We start from the raw sequence: 12,480 nt of genomic DNA on the forward strand, positions 1-12,480 counted from the left end.
TTACAGAGTTTCCAGTGCCACCCAGTGCGCTGAAAGGCACTGGGAGAGAGTGGAAACCCTGGTTTTTCCGATAGGGTTGCCAGCTCCCGCGACGCCCCATGTACATGTTATGAAATGTTGCTCATGCATTGCGACCACACATATTGACGCTATGTACAAACAAAAGAGCGTGAGTGTCAACAAAAAAGAACTGTAAAGAAGAGACAATAACACATCGCTAACCTACGTGGCTACAGAAATCGCCGCGGAGCTGAAATTCGTACGCTGTGGGCCTTCATTAGCAGCGTCATTTGCTCAGGAATTTTCGCCACGTATTTTTACGAAAACTGCTAATGTCGCATGAAAGAATGAGATTTACCTTGTAACGGATGACCACATTTGTTCACTGATACGCGAAACATGAAAAGCCGCAGTGTTTCCTGCTTGCCAGCGCGTTAACAATCAGACTAGCAGATCCGAACAAGGGATAGTCTGCAGTTTGTCACCCGCTAATCCTCCTCGAGGGCGTTCTCCTGACATCCGCTTGGTGGCGTGACAGTCTATAGGCATTATGGCCCAATGTCTACTTTAGATACGGACATTTCTCAACTAGAGAACAGACCCTTGTATGTGGCATTTCTAGACGTCACTGGGGCGTATGACAACGTTAATCAGATAATTTTGTGGGATATATTGAAAGAAATGGGCATAGGTTGCGACTGTATACACCTTCGAGGGAGATATACCGAGAAACTACAGCTTTTGTAGAAGGGGAATGTATAAGTAGAAAGGTGGACGTTGATATTAGCAGGGGCTGAAGCAGGGATGTCCTTCGTTCCCGCTGTTATTCATTCTGTAGTACCTAGTGAGGATAGAAAAAAGCGCTAGAAAGTGGCAACACTGTTTTTAATCTGTCACAAAAACAGGCCGGTGCGAATATTGAGCAGAAGCTTCCAGGTTTGTTTCATGCTGACGATATTGTCTTATTTGCCGACAGTCGAGATGATATACAACAGCTAGCGGATATATGCGGAAGGGTATGTGAAGCACTAGGACTAGGATTTATTGTAACAAAATGTGGATTAATGGTATTCATGATCCCAACGATCAGGCGGTGTCAATAGAGGGCCATGAAATACCAAGGGTAGGCGAATACGACTACCTCGGAGTATGGGTGAATGAGAGTGATAGATACATGGAGGTACAGGAAGAAGCGTCGGCAGCAAAAGGAAAGAGGAATGCTGCAATAATGAAGCACAGAGCGCTGTGGGGATACAATAGGTACGAGGTGCTTCGAGGTCAGTGGAAAGGTGTAATGGTTCCGGCGCTTACATATGGGAACTCAGTTGTGCGCATGACGACAGAGCTAACAATTAGGAATGGATGTGAATTAAAGGACTGTGGAACGCATTGCGTTGGGCGCTCACGGGAAGACGATAATGAGGTTGTAAAGGGCTGTATGGGATGGACAAGTTTTGAGCTGAGGGAAGCTCAGAGCAAAATAAGTTTTGAAGAGAGGCTAAGGTATATGAAAAAGAGTACATGGGCAGAAAAGATGTTCAGGTGTTTGTATTGGAAGATCGTTGACAGACAGTGCAGCAAAATTTTGGCAGATCTCACGCCTTGTGAGGATCGGTTTCATGCCAAGCAATCAGCGAGTATGGGCAGAGTGCGCTTGCATAAGTGGCTCCACTAGCGCGGCGGCGTTCAGCGCCAACGCGGCCGCTTCCGCGTCCCTGGGGTGATAGCGTTCCCTCCTAGACCATACGCGCGGCTGCTTGTGCATGCATGGTGTCGCCTGCGTGCGCTCCTCTGCAACAGCTGGCTGGTTTTGAGGCCATCGAAGGTCTGGATAAATTTTTCAGGGGAGTAATCATTGATAAAGGCAAGCTTCTGTACGAGGCAGGTCATGTACATAATGTTAACAAACTTGTCTGCCTACGGAAGTATGGTGACAGGTCAGTGTGTGTCCCAAGCGTGTATCAACGCTCCGTCGCAGACCATGAAGTTGACAGTAAATAAGCATTTTCATTCAATAGTCTCGTTTTATTTCATTCTGTTTTATTGTTTTGAAGCTCTATCGAAAGAGGTGTGTCAATGACGCGACCTGCGACTGCAGAGCAGGCATAGCCGGCTAGTGCAAGCACGCTGCGGCAGTGGCCGTGTACCTGCAGAGATATAGAAAACTGGTTTTACCGCGAATATTTTCTTACGTGAAGTAACAAAAACAACGTACGAGCATGACAACTGCTAAACGTACACCGGCGCTCAAGATATAAACTGTAAATCGAATACGTCTAGAACGAAATGGATATTCATCGCTGTCAAGCCTAAACGACATGCAAAACACGCATAAACGTTACCGCACCTTTCGTAACGGTCACATGAGCCAGCTGTTCCAGCCTTCTCTTAGGGGATGGAAAAATCATTGGGAGGCAGGCTGGGTGCTCCTGTTCACTAGCCTTAGCATTGCCTACGAAATGCCTACTGCAAATTACGGTATTTTCAGTGGGCTCCCAGTCTTGTTCCATCAACGCTGAGCATCAAATAAGAATTAGAATTAAACAATGTCTTCGTGATGCCGTATCAGCGTGAAAAAAAGTACATCGTCATTCGGAGACCATGATTATTGGGTGTATCACAATTAAGGCACGTCTGAAACAATGTTTCATTTCATGGGCGCCTCTGCCATGGAATAAACGTAACACCCTGCACCGAGTAAAATGGGAAGAAGTCTTACTTGTCACGGCGAACACGTTGTATCCAACGTTGGCGTTTCTCCCTCTCCCTGTGATCCTTCGGGAAGCGGTAAAACTTTCTTCCAGGTGAATTGCTGTAGATATTGTGACAGCCCACGACACAACAAACCTTTTTCGTCGACGCTGAGCCTTCGAACGACCTCCAAAAAAGAAACGCTTCGCAAAACTGCGGAAAAAGACGAAGGAGCTTTCACGAATGCTCTGGCTGTGTTCCAATTCTGGACAACATCGTAGACAGTCTACGCTGACAGCTTAGAAGACAGCATCGAGGTCATGTTGTCCGACAAATGGAACGCGTCTAGAAGACGTCTACGCGACGTGATGTCACCTAGCGTCGAGAAGAGAAAGCTAAGAAAAACAAACGTAAATGTTCTTTTTTTAGCCTCTTTCGTGTTCAAACATACGAAAAAATTAACATAGCTTACATTGAGCGCCTGGAAAAGCGCCTAGTGGTGTACAGACGACCATACCGGCGAGATCCGAGCTACGCGAGCATTGCGCTGAGCCGCCATCTTGTTTGTTTGTTTGTTTGTTTGTTTGTTTGCCCTAAGGAGACTTCATCTAAGGAGGCGCCATCTTGTTTGTACAGCAAAGTAGCCTGCATCGTTTTTGTCTTTCTCGAAGCTGTCTATTTTGCCGGCTACGTGAGAACTGGAATTGGACTTAAGATGGCCGCTGTCCACTTAGCTGTCTATTTAGCCGTCTACGGTGGGTATTGGAACACACCCTCTGTCCGACCGCGCCGTTCCAAAGCTTCCATCACCCCACGGACGCGCGCGCCGCCGCTACAGGCGTTCCCGTCAGCAGAGAGTTAGACGCGCAGTGTGCCCATACTCAGGGACACTTTTATGTGGCAATAAGGGAAAGCTACGGGGGCGTCTGCACATGTACTGCTACGCGAGGTAGTCCGGTTTGGCGCGCGTCTCGTAACGCCGCGGAAAGTGATGGCTAGCGTTGCATTTCGACGCAAATGCTGCCTAGCGTCTAAGGTACAGGTAGAAGGCGCGACTTTTTCAAGCACGCAAAAACGCAAAGTCACAAGGTATAAAGTAAAATAAATGCAAATATCTCGCTTGTGTGCGCTGCGTTACGTCTCAAAAAGCTACTTGCAGAAAATGAAGGAGTATTTTATATATCTCACGCACAAAATACGGACGCAATTGTGGGACTACATTCATTAGCGGTAGGATACGTGCATTGTGGCCCTGTAGCCTTCGCTTCATCGCCACAGAAACTTGTCCCCGAGTACGGTTGTCTATGCGGCATTTTAAATGCGAAGCACTTCTTAGCGAACCTCAGGCACTTTGGCCGTTTCTATCTACGTATCTATCTATCTATCTATCTATCTATCTATCTATGTAGCCGCTTACGTCTGGGCGCTCTCCTGGTCGTCTCCATAACATGTAATATACCAAAATTGGCATAGCAGGGGATCAGTGTATGACGAACACAATTCACTGGTTCTGGCATGAATAACGCAAAATACCTGTCGCGTATGTCATGAAACCTTTTCTCTCAGTCACGTGTGGCACATACCCGTAAACCAGAGTTAATATTATGCGGGTATGTGCCACAGGTGATACACAATCTCAACCAACCCAGTAACGGCGAACACAGACATTGACACGCGGGGAATGTGATAATAATAATAATGGTTGGGGATTTATGTCCGAAAGCGACGATATGATATGAGAGATGCCGTAGCGAAGGGCTCCGCAAAATTTGACCGTCGGGTATTCTTTAGGGTGTATCGGGATGGCACACAACACGGGCATTCCGCATTTTGCCTCTATCGAATTGCGACCGCCGCGGCCGGGATCGAACCCGAGACCTTCGGGTCAGCAGCCGAGCACCTTAACCGCTACACCACCGCGGCGCACGCAAGGCAAGTGAGGAAGCAGAAGACAGAACACCCCTGGAAGACGCTCAACTACCACCCACTCGTCCACGTTGGCCCGCAAAGTGCACCACGTGGATTACGCAAAAGCCGCGTCAATGCTTCCTACAATAAATATGCTGAGAGTACTTGAACTGGTATAGCGCATTACGGGGAAGAAGAAACGGCCGAGCAGACCGACACAAGAGGACAGAGCGCGACACAAGAGGACAGAGGTCTGCTCGGCCGTTTCTTCTTCCCCGTAATGCGCTATACCAGTTCAAGTACGACGAACCAATTCGCCCAATCTTCAACACATGCTGAGAGTACCAGGCCTTTCATCATTACCGGTGACTTCAACATTGATTTATCTAGACCCAACAATGCTTGGTCCTTATACTGCGTGAAACACGGATTGGATGTGGAGAGGGCATCAGAAGACCTCGCTGCCACGTCCACGACAGGAGGCATCATAGATCATTTCATCGTAAGAGGCATCCAGGTTTTCCACCAGCTGCACTATACCTCGCACTTCACTATACTTAGACTTGTAGCGAGAGAGGTAGACGTGACGGCGGCCGACGTGGCCGTGTCGTGGTCTCGCCACTTTATTTTAAGGCCCTAGTACAAGCAGAGCGGCAGCGGCTGCCGGCGTCCAGCCTCCAGGAGCGTGAGCTCCTTCTTAACTGCTCGCGCCTCGAGCGCTAGGCATCAGCTGCACGAGAGGCGCGGCGCGTAAATGGTAAAATGGTGATGATGATCGTGAGCGGTGATGAAGATGCCGCTACAGAATACTCCCCCCCGCAGAAATGAAGCCGAAATGAAAAACTATGGGGGCGTATATACAAGGCTGGTGACGCGAGACAGAATGTCCGTGGGCAGTCCGGGTCGTCAACGGTGGAGGACTATCGGGAACCCTTGGGTCTCTGGCGGGCGGCTCTGGGAGAAGCGTAGAGGGCGGGGAACTAGGCGAAAGTACGCTGGTGTCGTGCCCAGGCGGATCCCACGACGACATGAAGGGGTCTTTCGGTAGCGGACTGGTTGGCGCAAGTGAGCGCGGCTGGCAGATGGAGTTGAGGGCGGGTGCACAAGGGCCGGTGCGTTCGATGTGCGCGAAACAATGCGAAATGGCGCAGTGAAGCCACGACGAGCAACCATTGGCGAGTAGCTGCTGCGATGGGTCTTTCCTGTGCGGGCACAGCGCTGACGCGGATGTCGGCACAGCGCGCCTGCACAGTGGCCACATGTCAGGTGGGCGGCGTCCTGTGTCAAGGGCTCAGGAGCAAATCTGCGGTGACACCGAGCAGGCGTAGTCGCTGCAGGCTCGGATGATGCACCTGTGCGCGTTGAAGCACCCTCTGCAGGTGGCACCGGAGGGCTCGTGCGCTGATCAGGATGCTGGAAGCCGGTCGACGTGGCAGGCGTCACATGTGCGGCTTTCTCTGCCATTGGCGAACCAGCAGGCATGTCGTCCTCAGGCGCTTCCGTCATAGTAGCAGCGTCGCGCAAGTGCGGCCGAAGTTGGTAAGGGGCACGAACTTCTGCTGCGGTAGACGTCGAGGGCGACGCTGGTCGCTGCTGACAAAAGGCGCAGAGCTTAGAAGTCGGTGAAAGGTCGTGTTCGGGTACCTTCGACGGCGAAACCTCCGCGAGCGAGGGGCGAACAGTGGGCGAGAGGTTGTCCGTGTCAGCTTCCAGTTCGGGCGGCAAGGTAGCCAGCGTGGAAGCCGAGGTCAGGGACGTGTCGTGAGCCGGCGAGGACAGGGACGACGGGCGGATGACGGGCATGCCTGATGGACCGTCGGCCGAGGGCGTCGAAGAAATGCACTTCGTGGCGGACTGGTCGTTGGCAGCAGCAACGTCGTCGGGCGCGGGAACCTCGGGCGTGGGATACTGAACATCATCGGGCGGGTCGTCCTGCGCGGGAACCACTGCGCTGGTGGCCGGACGAGAGGTGGAATAAGACGTAGCCGGGGAAGGTAAGTCGCGGTCATGGGAGGGCTGCGGGCCGGGTGGTACCGCTCGCGTTGACTCACGGGTCCCCGGTAGCGTGCGGTACGTCTCGCCGTAGCGGGCCAGCACCGCAGCGCAGAGGTCGTCGTATGGCTGCGGGCTGGATGACGACGCGGCGGACAGATGACGCAGCTCAGCCGGGAGGGCGTCAAGCAGGATGTCGTGCATGAGCGGCTGCGCTGTGACGCCATTCACCGCGAGGCAGGCGTCGAGCTGCCAGAACCACGCTCGTGGGTAGGCCGGGTGAAACGGCGGAACTGGAGGGCAGAGTCGCGGAAGCATGGCAGGGGGCCGCTCGGCGAAGGGCGTCTTCTCCGGGTCACCAATTGTAGCGAGAGAGGTAGACGTGACGGCGGCCGACGTGGCCGTGTCGTGGTCTCGCCGCTTTTTTTTAAGGCCCTAGTACAAGCAGAGCGGCAGCCGTTGCCGCTCTGCTGGTACAAGGGCCTTCGAATAAAAGTGGCGAGATTTCGGCACGGTCACTTCGGCCGCCTTCACGTCTACCTCTCACGCTACAGACTCGTCATAGCTGCTATCACGAACGGATCCGATTAACAAGTTCATGATGACCTTGTTCAAGAACTCTCAAGAACCCCTTCTACACATATACACGGGTTCGTGAAACGTGCGTGCGTTCTCCGTCATAAAGGAAAAATATAAGCATAACAACTGTAACTGTGACTGTAACGTACGAGCATTGCGCCTGCGCGTGCCACTGGTCCATGTATTTATCTAGGGAAGCTTTCCTGAATGAAGCTTAGTTGCGAGTAACGCCTGTCCTTTGCATCTGTGTTCCTTCTTTGTCATGTTCGGATTCGCTCTATCCGGTATTGAAGAATATAAGCACTACATATCAGCTTACCGCGTCTGGTGTTGGTAACACCCATGTTGTTCTTGCCATCGTTACGCAACTGTGAACAACTGGTTATATAATACATATGCGACTCTTTAACATATGAGTGTGCGTAAACGACTTCCATATTTCTCCAGCGTCTTTCCGTAACGTTTCGCTCAATATGAAAAATTACGCCACAGTCACCATCTCGCGCATGCTTCGCATAACATCGATTCCGGCGGTACGTGGGATCTGCCGAATTTTTTTCGACTTTGAGCATTGCATTGCGAGGTGAATGGACGTGTTTTTGCAAGCGTAGTAGTTCTGTGCACATCGTGGCTTTACCAGGCACGTCGACCACACTGGCTCCTAAAGGGTAATTTATGGTCTCACGCAACGTCACACTTGCTGTACAGCAGTATTATCGAAACGTATGAGTATTATTGAAAGGAAGTGCACTTTACGGTGCGATGATGTGAGTGTCATACGTAACTTTCGTTAGCATATTCCTCCGGTCCGAGCAACAGTTGAATATAACTTGCTGAATTATAGGAATACAAACGTAAAGTTTATTACACTTCTCTAAAAGCGAAGCCAAAACTGGAACCACCATTGACATTAACCTGGCATGACGCCTGAATTATAGGAGTAAATATTTTGTGTTTATTGCTTTTTTGTAAAATTAGATAGCAAGCACTGCACCCACAATTCACGTTGCGCCGACATTACGCCTGCATATGTCTTTTTTCAAAGCAGTTTCAAGACGTGTCGTGTCTCTCTGGTAGAATGCCTGACTGTCACGCAGAATGCTTGGGTTTTATTCCTGCTGGGATCCTGATTTTTATTTTTGTATTCGTCGGTTCAATGCTGCCGACGTAAGCTTTTTTTTAAGCTATCGCATTTAAATTAAAAACGTCTGTTCTTTCCGTTCCTGGGAAGACATTAACTGTCAGTCACCTGTGGCGCATACCCGCTTACTGTGGCCCGTGGTTACGGGTATGTGTCACACGAGTGGAGGATAGGGTTTCACGACATACGCGACAGCGTCTTCACGGTATTCATGTCGTTACCGAACAGTGGTATTCGTCGAACACTCTTATCCTCCCATGCCATGTTTCGTCTACGGTTTTCTTCTGCAACGTTATTTCCAACATGAAGAAGCTTTCACAACTCTCGCCACGAACGAGAGGGACGAAATGCGCTTCAATCATGGAGGGAAAAAAACAGATAGCCGAGCTAGTTGTTAAGTATTCATGTTAAAAAGATAGGACGTGCAAACACGGCACAAGAGAGAACTCAAGAGAGGGAACAGTTATTTCTCTCGTAGACCACCACGCGCCCCTGGTTGATAGGTGTCGCCTCTTGCCTGGGATTGCACAGATAAGTACTCGTGTCTACCTTCTTTTCCGCCGCTGTATGATGTTTTAGTTGTTAGCGGTAGAGTAGGGGTGTGCGAATAGTGAAATTTTATCTCGCATCAAATTCGAATTAAATAGTGCCGAATAGTGGCCAAAATATCGAATACCGAATCAAATATCGAATACAAAAGTTGTTCTTGAAACTTGAAAGAAAGCACAAAAAATGAAATTTGCCCATGTCCTCGCCCACATTACGCGGTGAGTGACTGCTACCGAAAGACTACAAATTGTCATGCAGAAACGCAAGCTCTTCCACATGACCTGGCTTCAGGCTCTGTCGCCGTGATATTACAGTGTTTACGGCTCACATGACAGCTGTAACGTTGTGCTTCATCGTCATGAGTGCTCCGGGCCCAAAATTCTTAGGGCACCCGGTAATAGCAGCGTTTTAACTGCGCGTAGGAACGATGAGAGTTTCTGAACGAGTGGTGCGCTGCGGCAGTGGCTACTGCTTAGCGTGAACAATTTTTCACTAGTGAAGCCAATCACCCAGACTTCGCGGGCCAAAGTCAAGACGTTTTACACCACTTACGGCGTACGCAACCGAACTACGCAAGGAGTCCGCGCCTTCGTTTCGGAAACGAAGTTGTGACGGGCATGAAGGTTTTCTCATGTGTTTTTTAACGTGCGGAAGTGACATAGCCTTCTTTGAAATAAACATGCGCTTGCGTTTATAAACCAGGATAAAGATGGAATCTTTAACGAAGGGTCTACTGTAACGACATTAGCGTTAGATTAAGCGACCCCTGCCATAACTACGTTGCACAATTGCCTTTGTTACGTTTTAGATATTCGTGCTGTCGAATTATTCGAAACTTCAAATACTAGCTCTCCGAAAGGCGAATCGAATTATTCGATTGGGTATTATTCGATTCGAATTCGAAACTCGAATATCCGCACACTCCTATTCCGATTTCGATTCGACTTTCGAATAGCTAGTATTCGAAGTTTCGAATAATTCGACAGCACGAATATCTAAAACGTAACAAAGGCAATGGTGCAACTTGGTTAAGGTGGGGTTGCTGAAACTAACGCTAACGTCACCTTTCGGTAAACTTTCACCGGCGTCCTGATTCAAAAGCGAGAGCATCTTGATCTTAGATGATATTAACTCATTTCCGCTGTAGAAAAACACATGAGAAAACTGAAGTCCTTCATAACTTCACTCCCGAAAGGAAGGCATTGACATCTTGCATAGTTCGGTCACCTATGCCGCAAGCGCCTTAAAACGACCTGACTTTGGCCTGCGAAACCCTCGGCGATTGCATATGAGATATTTTTCACGCTGGGCACTCGCCACTGCCGCACCGCACCACTCGTTCAGAAACTTCAATCGCTCCGGTGCGTGGTTAAAATGCTGCTGTGAACGGGCGCCGGAAGAGTTTTTGGCCCGGGCCACCCATGGCGATGAACCACAACATTACCGTTGTCAGATCAGTCGTATTGCGCGATCATAGGGGCAAAAAATTTGCAGTGGCTTAGCTCGGCTATGCCAGGATATACGTAGCGTTAGCCAAAGGTTCAGCTGATTATTCTGAGCTTTCCATATTGTCTAGGATTAGCTTGATTGTCATCTTACTGCTGCTTCAATGACACACACACGGTATACGTATTATGTGGCACATGCATATTTATTTTTGCTCAACGTCAGGTTGCTTCTTCAGTCTTCGTACGCTGAACCGCTATTTGCCAGGCAACTACTTCGGGATCCGATGACATAAGTTTCTCGGCTCTTCTCCGCCGTTGATCAGCATTTGCGCTCTCCTTTTCCATAACGTTACTCACCTGCAAACGCCAGTCAGAGGCGCTATCAAGCGGCACCAGCGCATTGTCAGACGGCGACTGCACAGCGAAGGCGAATAGCTGCGCGCGCCATGGCTACGACGTCACCCCTCTCGAATGCACAGAGCAGCAGCGGCGAGTCGCGCGTGCCGGCGCCAGTCTGTCCGCCCGGCTACGACGCCACTCCTCCCGCTCTCCGCCACCAGCAGCGGCGAGCCGCGCGCGGCTGTGGCGGAGAGCGCATGAGATGCCGGCCCCGCACTGATCCTCGCGCATGCGCAGCACGGCCCATGACGATCCACGCGAAATAGGCTCCAGGCAGGCAAGTGTAGATATATGCTACAAAAAAAGCTACCTACCGTACCCCCCTTTGGTAGGAGGTTAGGAGTGGCGCTGCTGACTGAAATGGCGGCTCTTCTATCAACATGCTTGCGCGCCCATAAAAGCTGAAACAAAAGCCACTGCTGAACAAGTGCGTAATGAAGCTTTCAGCACACTGTTGCGTCCCAGGTTTTTCCTTTGTCTTGCCGTAACTGGTGGTATAAATTGCGCGTAAATATACTATTTGATATTCGATTTGATATTCGATATTTTTGGCCCCTATTCATCACTGTTCGATTCGAGATGAAATTTCACTATTCGCACGCCCCTAGTTAGCGGTGCTTGTGGGGTCTTGACTACTTTCTGGTGTCCGTGTTTCCACGCCCTGTCATTTTAAAGGGCCCCAAAATGGTATCTGAAAATAGAAAAGAAATTGTGGGCAGTTTGCACTAAGTCGCGACACATCTAGCTCTGAGATGCGCCGCTTCCTCCTCCGGAGTACGCACGTTCTTAGGATGCCCCATGACTCTCTGGATACCACCGGGCGCAGCGAGGCTATGCACTATAGATCGGGGGTTGCACGCTATGCCTCCGTCGGTAGGCCTGGCTTAGGTACCGTGCGTGCGCGGCGTGGCCAGGTGGTGCGGTATTTGGTCGCTAGACGACGCGATGCTTGCTTCCACTTTCTATCTTTCTTTGTCTCTCTCCTTCTTTCTCTCTTTTTCGTTGAAGTTCTCTCTGTCTGTCTTTCGTTGTGCATTTCTTTCGCTCTATTTCTCTCTTTCTCATTCTTTGTGTTCTACGCTTTACTCTCTCTTCTCTCCTCCTTTCCCTCCTCTTCACCATCACATCTCTCCTCCTCATACACACTTCTCTTTCCTCCCCCTTGCTACACTATGCGATACAAGGCCATGCTATGTTGTGCTAGCGCACCTGAATAGCCGAGTGGTAGGACGCTCGCCGTCGGATCGAGGGTACGCGGGTTCAAATCTGGCCTCGTGAGGAATTTTTCCCTTTCTCTTTCTTTATGTCTTTCTTGCCGCCTCTCTGTTTGTTCATCTCTTCCTTTCTTTCTCTCCCTCCCTCTCACTGTACTCGTTCTCTCACACATCGCGATTATTACAGGCCACGCCGTAGTGTGATTTGCCCAAATTCTGTGGCAAATACCCTTTCATGATGATGATAGTTGTCGGACACTGTCAGACACTTCACGCCGCGCTAGAACTGGTTCGCTGTTTAAAGCCATACGCGCTATACTCTCTTGGAGTTTATCGTCTTTTTGGCGCACTTTGACGTCAGAACATTGATTCACGTGACACCATTGGGGTACATATTCTCGATTGGCCCATATACGAGAAATATTACTTGTGAATTGTCTTCCACCCTGCTTTGCCATGCAGACGCCCACTCGTTCTTCCTTGTCTTGTATGTATGTTACATCGTGCGCGATCAGCTGTTTTCACTCCATTTTGAACGTTTCCGACTGCGCAAGCGGAG

Source organism: Rhipicephalus sanguineus, chromosome 10 (genome assembly GCF_013339695.2).
Source record: "Rhipicephalus sanguineus isolate Rsan-2018 chromosome 10, BIME_Rsan_1.4, whole genome shotgun sequence".
Taxonomy (NCBI): domain Eukaryota; kingdom Metazoa; phylum Arthropoda; class Arachnida; order Ixodida; family Ixodidae; genus Rhipicephalus; species Rhipicephalus sanguineus.